Here is a 10,231-nt window from a genome sequence, read left to right on the forward strand (position 1 = left end):
TATATATATATATATATATATATATATATATATGATTTCCTAGTATCTTGGATCTTCTTTCTCTTCTCTGTCTCTTCCACTTCTGTAGTTTCTCATTCCTTACCACGAAATCCCACATACTGCGAAATCTAATGATCATCTTTTCTTTTCTGTACACAACGCTTCCTAGTGACAGGTCTAACAGAAGAACAAAAACGAAACTGTTCTCTGAATAATCCATTATTTTTCGTTCAGTTAGAAAAACAGAATTAGAAGAATAGTATCCTTGTCTTTCTTTTTTCTGTCGTTATAATTAAATTGAATGGAATCTAGGTTATTATTCTGTTGTTTTTTTCGCTCCGCCTTTTAGATTTAACTCATTTTGGCAACCGGTTACATAATTATATGAATGGTTTTTCATCGCATCGATTTTTCTTTCCCCCGTTTTTTTCTTGTTTTCTATTATTGTTTTACGTATTTCTTATCCTCCACTCCTAAAATTTCATAATTTTTCATCCTGCTTATTCTCATTTGTGTTTTTTTCTTAATATTTAGATTAGTTGTTAGTTATTTATTAATAAACGAATTTCCCATTTTTTCTCACAGTTATACTTTAGTTATGTCTTTGTTTCTTGAACGACAACGATAATAATAATTATAATAAGTAAACAAAGTCAACAAATGAATTTATCTGAATGCTTTTAAATTTCTTTTGTTGGGAAAATGAACAGAGGTTTTTTAGGGTAAATGATGTTTGTTGTTTATTTTTTTGCTTCTTTTGTATATATATATATGTATATATATATATATATATATATGTTTTGTAAAAAGGGAGGACAAAAGTAGTTTATTTTGGTTGTATATATACAATCCTTTCTTGTGCTTTGGATTATTGTTTGTGATTTTGTTTTTATTTCATCTTATTGTTATAAAATATAACATTTATATGTAATTCTTCTTGGTTGGAAAGTCACTCAGTTTATTGATCGGGTTGCATATTAGAGGAGGCAGTTGATAGTGTCAATTTCAATTGCAGGTAATGTATGATTGATTGATTGCATTTTATAATTTTAACTAAATGGAAAAAAATCAATTGAAACCTAAAATTAAGAAAAAAAAGTGGTTTAGAAAAGTGATCTTTTTCTCTGTCAAATTCATTCACAAACACGTATACCTTTTTTCCCCTAGTGATAATCGGTAATATTTAAGATATTATTAGTAATTTACTGAATATCGTGAGAATGAACAAAATGAATAAAAGAACAGAAAATATTATTATTACGAAAATGAAAATGTATTTAGAATAGATGGATTGTGTCTATCATTGAAATCAAGTACGCTCTTTTTGTCGTACTTTGGAACCCTCAGAAAAGATTGATCGAAATTCAGTCTTGACTATTAACAACGAGATAGTTCAAACTCATACTAATTACGATATGAGCATATTACCCATTGAGCAAGTTGGTAGCTATTTAGAGTCAATAGCTCCGTGACTAAGGCGTCGGGATTTTGAAGCAAAATGTACCGTATCCTAATGCGAACATCAATATCCAGGTAAATCCAGTTTTGAATTCGCAAATGTGGCGAAATGTGCCCCTTAGACTTCACTGTTGGCCCTAATTTGTCTTTTAAATAACCTGTAATGTAATAACTATGTCAAGACAATCCTCATAGGAACCATGTACGCCAACAAAGTTCGTAAGCGAAGTTGTTAAGAGGTTGAATATTCATGAAGAAACGGATTGCGTAACATGAATGTAAAGATAATAATTTAACCAGCAAGGACGTGGAAACAGAAATAAGTCGGTTAGTTATAAATGGTCAATAGTGACAATAATCGAGAGGTTAGGGAGTTTCGAAAGCTAGGCGTTGTGATTATCGTGGTAATAGATAAGATGGAATGATTGTTTTTGTATACAGGATAGTACAACTCACCCATTAAACAATCAGAACTGTGATGTTGTGCTCATATATCACATGATTCTGATGAGTTTTGTCTTCTCATTACAATATCTTAATTAAATACTTACCATTCTATAAGTTATGCTATTCCTGTTATGGATTTCTTAAAATATTTATGAAAACGAACTGATTTTTATTTATTCCATTCTATGTTATACATTATGGAGTGATACAACGCATACCGGAGTTTCCTTCCGGCTACCTCCAACCACCTAACATTTCAACATAGTGTTAATGACATCAAGTCACTTAAACTAGTGGTAGCTTGCAACCTAATCAATATAACTCATTCAGCAGTAATCAACTGATTGTGAAGTGAATTGTGTATTTAGTTCATTGAACGAATACCACAATTTATGTAAACATGTTTGCTAGTTCACTATGTATTCTTTAAACTTCATTGAAATAAAATCACTTTATTTCATTTTTTTGTCTTTAATTAATTTTACATTTACAGTGTGTTTTATATTTATGGGCATTGAAAATTCTTCATCCGACAACATTTTATCTTCTACGTGGTAATCATGAATGTCGACATTTAACGGAATACTTCACTTTTAAACAAGAATGCAAGTGAATTAAAATTCTATCATTTCATTCTATACTGATATATTTTTATTTCTATTTATTTTAATGATATAACCTTATATAATTGTAGATTGGTCGCTTATTGGTTAAAGCGTTCAGCTTTCAATCATTAGGTTGCAGATCCAAGACCCTCTTCATCTACTTCGATTTGAGCAGCTGGGTTGTGGTTCTCACATATAAGTGTGACTGAAAGCCAAGTACACCAATCTTCACCTGAGAAATTAGTTACATAATAATAATAATAATAATAATAATAATAATAATAATAATAATAATAATAATAATAATAATAATATATTCTGAAAATAATAATTACAGAATTTATGCCAGTTTACAGGCATGATCAGCTTGTTATAAATAGTAACATTGAATGTAGAGAAAAAATATATGATATAGGATTGTTACGGATATTGTAATTAGAAGTTTCTGCATATTGATTCGCTTCACTGAATGCGATATAAGATTGTTTTAAGTTTACTAACTCAAAAATTGTTTGGATAGTACATTTATGACATGTATTACAGCAATGAAATGCATCGGCCTGGAACTTTTAATTCTTCTTATGTGGACATCCTGTTGATGTATGAACGGTGCAATTAAGGTCATTTCCTGCGACATAAAGAATTTATTATAACCAACTATAAGTAAAGAAAGTGAAGCAGTAGCAGAGAGTGCGAAATAAAAATGGCAATAATTGCTACGATAGGTTTTTTAGGTCCACTATTATACATATGTCAGGTTATTTTCTAATCTACCATTCGTGTTAGATATTATTCAAATTAGTTAACTTTCAGGGACGATGTTAATGTTAAGTAACAGCAGGTAGGTGGTTTTACTTAGTGGATTCAGTAATGAAAATGGCTAAACATTTAAAGTTCTTATAATCTCACTTGTGGAATAAGATACACTTATAGTTGCTAGAACAGTAAGCATCAGTGCAGCGAACAAAGGATGGGAGTGATTTTATCTTACAGATAGATTGTGGTAGATTATTCCAGAATTTGAAAAATTTATTTGTAAAGTAATTCATATAGAAACATGATTTAGAATAGGTTTGTTTCACTAATTACAAGAAGTCACAGATGTTGTAATTAGAAGTTTCTGCATATTGAATTACTTCACTGAATGTAAAGGATAGTTTATTAAGTATTTTGAAGAAAAATGACTCTTATCATTAAATTGAACGTCATCGTTTATTTGCCTATTCATTTTGACTACATATTTTTGTGTCACCATGTTCTTATTTATTGAGTAGAAGTTATGAATTATGAGGACTGTAATAAGGCGGTGACGTTAATGAATAAAGTTTCCGAATAATTTAGTGATCACATAGTGTGATTAAAATGTATGAATGAAAGTACGTGGGAAGTAAATTTAAATTTGTTTCACTTCCCGTGTTGGTTGGTATTTATGTGCTTATTTAAGACACGTAAATCCTGGTACATTTTGGCACTGAAAAGAGCATGTGGGATAATAATATTGTGGAGAAATAAATAGAGGGAAGGGAAGTGTAACCAAAATATAAAAACAAGTGAATATAAATAGTGTATAACTTGAGATACATTGTACTTAAAAATGCTACAAGCAAAGGCTTCTTTCTATTCCTCTCACTTCTATGAAAAATATAAACGAAAATTACAGCAGAATCACTAGTGGCTTCTATTTTGTATCATGTTTAATAGATTCTTAAGTCACCTTGATGACACCAACTAGATTAGAAGATCCCAGTCGTACATAGCTTTCTTTCATAATACCTGTCATATTATAAATTGACCATTTCTGCTTTTTCTGTCTAGTTTCAGCGTCAATAAGTAATGCACGATGTGGAAGTCATTGGCGGACACTCACAAAACAAGTCCTAGCCATAGAAGCCAGTGCTACAAAATAGTAGCTTAGTTGAGTTATCCTCAATGCTCTGAAACACATTTCTGAACCTCCTTGTTGCTGACATGACTTTACCACTGAATGTCAGTAATTATCCGGAAAGTCGTCGAATATCCTCATTCTGGAGAGACCAGGTTTCACAAGCATAGAGCAAAACCTCTTTCATGGGAACGTAAATCCAACCTTTTACAACAACACTAACATTGTGACGGCATCGAAAATAGGGAAACTGGAATAAGTCTTTTTGGTCTTCGCCCTACCTAGATTTCATTAGTCACAATACCACCAACACTGACAACTATCTAGATGCACAAACCTCTCGACAATTTATGACGCTTCATTACAAAGTGTGAACACAGGTTGTAGGAGCACTTTGGATTCAGATAGTGCTAAGCACATGCTATATTAACAAACACTGGTTATCGACTAAATAAGTCTGATTTTAGTTGGGTATGTAACGTTGGACAAACGTACAGTGCCATTTGCATACTCAAAATCGAAAAGCTTTTACAGGATACATCCATACCACTACCATCACCTACTTCCATCAGAACGGTTTTCATGATATCATCAATCGCACAGTTGAACAGGAGTGTTGAGGTTGAAAAACTACCTGACTACTGGAATGGAACACTAGAGAGTATTAATTGTAAGCACTCACTTTGCCTAGGTTACTTGTGTAAAGAGCCTTCACAATGTTAGTGTGCTTCTTAGACACATCCTTTTTCAACACAGAATCCTAGAGTAAAATTCCATCCAGTGAATCGAAGATGAAACACTGATAAAAAAACACAAAGATTGTTGGCCTCCAATAGTCAGTATTTGTGATAGGCTTAATATATGATCAAGTGTAAGTGAGATTATTTCGGAAAAAGACGACACTCTCATCTGCTCCCGGTCCAGACGTTTAGAACGATGGGCGGATCATTTCAGAGAACAGTTCAACTGGCCTTCAGCTACTCTGCAACTACCCTCCATTCCCAGACAGCGTGCATGGAACATTGAAGTAGGTCCCCCAACTCTAGCAGAAGTTCAAAAGGTTATAGTTAATCTGAAACGAGGAAGGGCAGCTGGTCCAGATGGATTGGCTCCAGAGGTCTTTAAGGATGGTGGTCCAATTTTAGCGATTAGGTTGACTAATATTTTAGCTAAGATCTGGGAGTTAGACGTTATCCCATCTAACTGGTCACAATCACTTATCGTCCCAATATATAAGAAAGGGTCAAAATCATCCTGTGACAACCACAGAGGGATTAGTTTAACTAATATAATATCTAAAATACTAGCCTCGATAATTATCAAACGCCTAACTAAGACTCGTGAACTGCAAACACGAGAGAATCAAGCTGGCTTCAGACCTGGTCGTGGCTGCATCGACCACATATTCACCATTCGTCAGATTCTAGAACACAGGCATACTTATCGGCGTCCGACAATGGTGGTCTTTCTCGACTTAAAAGCAGCATTTGACTCGGTAGACCGCGAGATTCTGTGGCAGTGTCTGTCATTGAAAGGCATACCCCAGAAGCACATAAACCTTGTGAAGGCTCTTTACTCGAACACTACTGGTCGAGTCAGAGCTTATGGCGAACTGTCATCTACTTTTGCAACCTCAAGTGGTGTCCGTCAAGGCTGTCCACTTTCCCCATTTTTGTTTAACTTCATCATAGATCTACTGATGGAAATAACTTTCTCGTCGACTGAGTTCTCGGGTATTGATCTCCTACCAGGAGGTCCACTTATCGACTTAGAATACGCAGACGACATAGTTCTGTTTGGTAAAGACGCTGACAAAATGCAGAGTCTTCTGGTAGCACTGAGCAACAATGCCAGAATGTTTGGAATGCTCTTCTCTCCCTCTAAATGCAAGTTGTTGCTTCAGGACTGGTCTGCGTTAACACCTGAACTAAGGATAGGGAGTGAAGTAGTTGAACGCGTTGACAACTTCACTTATCTTGGAAGTCTGATCAGCCCTAATGGGTTGGTGTCTGACGAAATCTCAGCACGGATTCGAAAAGCTCGTTTGGCTTTTGCCAACTTACGTCACCTTTGGCGAAGGCGAGATATCCGTCTATCAATAAAAGGACGGGTATACTGCGCGGCAGTCCGTTCTGTTTTAGTTTACGGCAGCGAAACATGGCCATTAAGAGTAGAAGACACTCGTAAGCTACTAGTATTTGACCACAGATGCCTTAGAAATATTGCTGGCGTCTGCTGGGATCACCGTGTAAGTAATAGTGAGGTTAGACACAGGGTATTAGGAAATGATGGTAAATCAGTTGATGAGGTTATGAATCTTCATCGACTGAGATAGTTGGGCCACGTGTTACGTATGCCTGAATACCGATTACCACGACGTGCAATGCTATCCGGTATTGGAGATGGTTGGAAGAAAGTTAGGGGCGGCCAAACCAAAACGTTGCATCAGTGCTTGAAGTCACTAACTTCTAGTCTGAGCCATGTTGGTAGATGCAGACTACTTGGTTGGGGTCCGCGTGACTATCGTAACCAATGGTTGGAGACTCTTGGTGACATGGCTCAGAATCGATCACAATGACGTAGGTGTATACACTCTCTGTCTTCCCTTAAACTAAGAGATTAAAATCGCTTCATACCTTTCTTTCTACGAACCAATTTTTCTTCTTGTGCTATATCTCTATATGCAATCTTTCTCTTATATATTACCACCTTTGACATAACCACTGCTATGAATCCGGTGTTCATCTTGTTGTGCTGATGCGGTATGGCAACCTGGACCGATGCACATATGTGCCTGGTCCTACGTTGTAGCTGACTGACTAATATATGATCAATATACCCACGATCTGATCGAAAACTGGTCTCTTTTTAGCGAGTCAGTCTTTCTCCAATTTTGTACAATCTGTGCGGTATGGCGGAAGCCGATATTTTGGATGAAGCCAAAGTAAAAATTATCCCCCTATATTTGTTGCATGGATGACATTGGGCTTTTTTAAAGATGACGACGACCATTGCTTCATTCTAAGATGGAACACTTTTTGCTCTTTACAAACCTCCACTTCGATAGGTGGGTCGGTAATCACCGAGATGAGGGGATAGGAAAGGTTGATCGACGTTGTTGGAGAAATGGATCACCTGAACTGTGCCCCGAAAAATCGACTTATCTTTCGAAACTTTTAATTAATACTAGTTTCTATCAGTTTCACAGATTGTTATTCTGACATTAGACTTCTAGCTGCTGGTGGCTCGGATGAGTTGAAACAGCTTCAGACAGTTATCAGTTGTAGTTTCTCCTTCCAGCTCGTTAGCCCTTTCCGATTACTAGGTTCCTCCGTCTTTGTGGAATCTTTATGAAATTTCCTTACATAAAAACTACACATGTAATTGAATTAACGATTCTTCTCAGCATCCTGGACTTCTTAAAGAGTTCTAAGATATCTGTAGAAGCCCAGTTTTTATAAGCGCAGCATTTCAGGAAACCCCAAGTTACTTGACACTCCATTTTCAAATGCACCAAGTGATCATCTAGGCATTTTAGTGGACTGGCAGCTATCCTTGAACCCCATTCATCTTGAGGTTTGTGTATAACAGATTCGATTCGCCTACATCAGTCCATTTATGATAGCACGTTTTTTGGCTACCGAAGCGCAAGTTAGGTTTAAGGTAAACCAAGTAGTAATCAGAATCCAAATATCCATTCCAAAATGAGTAACGGTCTTTAACAGATTCACTCTAGCGATAGCCGGAGCAATGTGATCAGCTCGAGTTATGGTTTGAGTTGCAGAAGGAGCGTGTCAGGTGTCATATTGAGGTTGACTGTATCGGAAGTTGTTTCCGGACACAGACAGGTTATGATGTACACAAAGCTTCAGAAGATGGTCACCGTTATCTAATCTGTGATCATTATGTTCCTACTGGTCATCCTAGCGACTGGCCTCTGTACTTAGACCCCCGACTTGCACATTACAATCTCGGGCTAGCACCATCATATCTGTTGAACGCGCGTTACTAATATAAATTAATTGCTAGTAGAATTTCTCCTTGATTTTATATGGGATGCAATTTATCGGCTCTTAAAGGTAGGTTAGCTTAAACGACTTACATGGCTGTCGAGGATTCCCACACGAAAACGAAACGGCCTTCTAATGCATCCAGGTTTTTAATGGTGGTTTAGATTAAATTGACCCGTGATTTCAACTGTGGAAATTATATTTGACATAACCACACCGCATAGAATTTAGATAATTCTAACGTTTTGTCCAGCAAACTTCTCTGAATGTCTTCAGTGTAATAATCAAAGTTAAAATTATCAAAGAATATATAACATTTAGCAATCAAATCTACACTAAATACTTATTTAATCATATTCAGATAGATGTCGACTTTAGGTAGTAGGAAATTAATTTGAGTCAGTAAGATGTGAATCACGTGAAAGGTGCACAATGTGAAAATAAACGAATGAGTGATTGTGTGTGTGTGTAAGTTAATAGTAGTTGATATTTGGTGAATGACTATTAATCATTTGTTTATTCAACGGTAAAAATAAAAGTGCAAATTGAAAACGTTTCTATTAACTATCCTTGTTATTTTAAATGATTCCTTAATTATCAACAGTCTATGATTAGTGACGCACAAAATTTCAATCACTTTTTCGTACTTATTAGTTTAAAGTCGAAAAGTTGTGTGTACTATGTTTAATGACTGTGGTACCATATATAACTCAAGTACATTTTATTTATCCCATTACCTTATTTCTAAGAGTAGTTTTGTTAAAATTTTCAGTAAAATTTCCAAGTTATTAAATTTGTTTAATTCTCAAGTTTGGATTAGACTGTTCATTGTTAGTTAATCATTTACACACTTATTGTATATTTGTCATTCAAATAGAGACAATGTTCAATGCCTTTGATATTGTTGAGTTCTTTGAGCTAGGTGGTTTAATGTTGGAATTGTGCTCTATAAATCTGTATAAGTAGATGCTCTAAGTAAATATTGTAATCCTTAATTAAAAGATTTATATGCTTGTTTTCTTATCGTCAATTAACAACTTGACTATTTTTGTTTAAATTACTTCAGTATTTTCGCTGTCGTGATCTCTTCTTGCTAAATATCATCTGTAAACCACTGAATATTCAAACACCTAGGATATTTTGTTTGATATTTTTTCCTAAAATTCATGTCTTATCAATATTTTACTCCGATCTATGTATTTATATAAACATACCCAGAAAAAGCTTCCATTTCACTAATTAATCTCATGAATTCCATGCAAAATATGTCATAGACAGATGTACAGATAAAAGTACACCTCAGAAATTATTGAGAAATGAAATATATTTTCTTTAGCTGGTATCCGAACTAATATTCATATTTCTCCTTCTTTCTCTGTCTTTACAGGAATTTATCTTTTCAAATTTGTAGTTGTGTTTTATTGTAGATTGTTGTAGTAACTAATTGTTTATGGTTAGTGAGATGTGTACCAGACGAATAAATGATAATATTAACTGTATAAATGAACCATTCCATCCTTTAAGGATTCAGTTCTTAATTTCTATTTTTACGTAATACACGATTTAGATTTCCCTTTATTATGTCCATCGTACTTTTTAAACTTTCAACACTCCTGTTTTTCTTTACCAACCTGATTGTATATATTAGTGAGTGATATAATGAACTCATTTCCATCAGCATTGCAAATATATCTACAGTCAGTGAACATACTCATATCTTATCTTTCTTTGTGGTGTCAGTAGAGTTTCTTAATTATTGTTACTTGAGTACATCAAGCGGTAGTCAATAGGAAACCGTAGACCTAGTTTTTGTGCTAGTTGACATTCTT

The sequence above is a fragment of the Schistosoma haematobium genome, chromosome ZW (assembly GCF_000699445.3).
Source record: "Schistosoma haematobium chromosome ZW, whole genome shotgun sequence".
Lineage (NCBI taxonomy): Eukaryota > Metazoa > Platyhelminthes > Trematoda > Strigeidida > Schistosomatidae > Schistosoma > Schistosoma haematobium.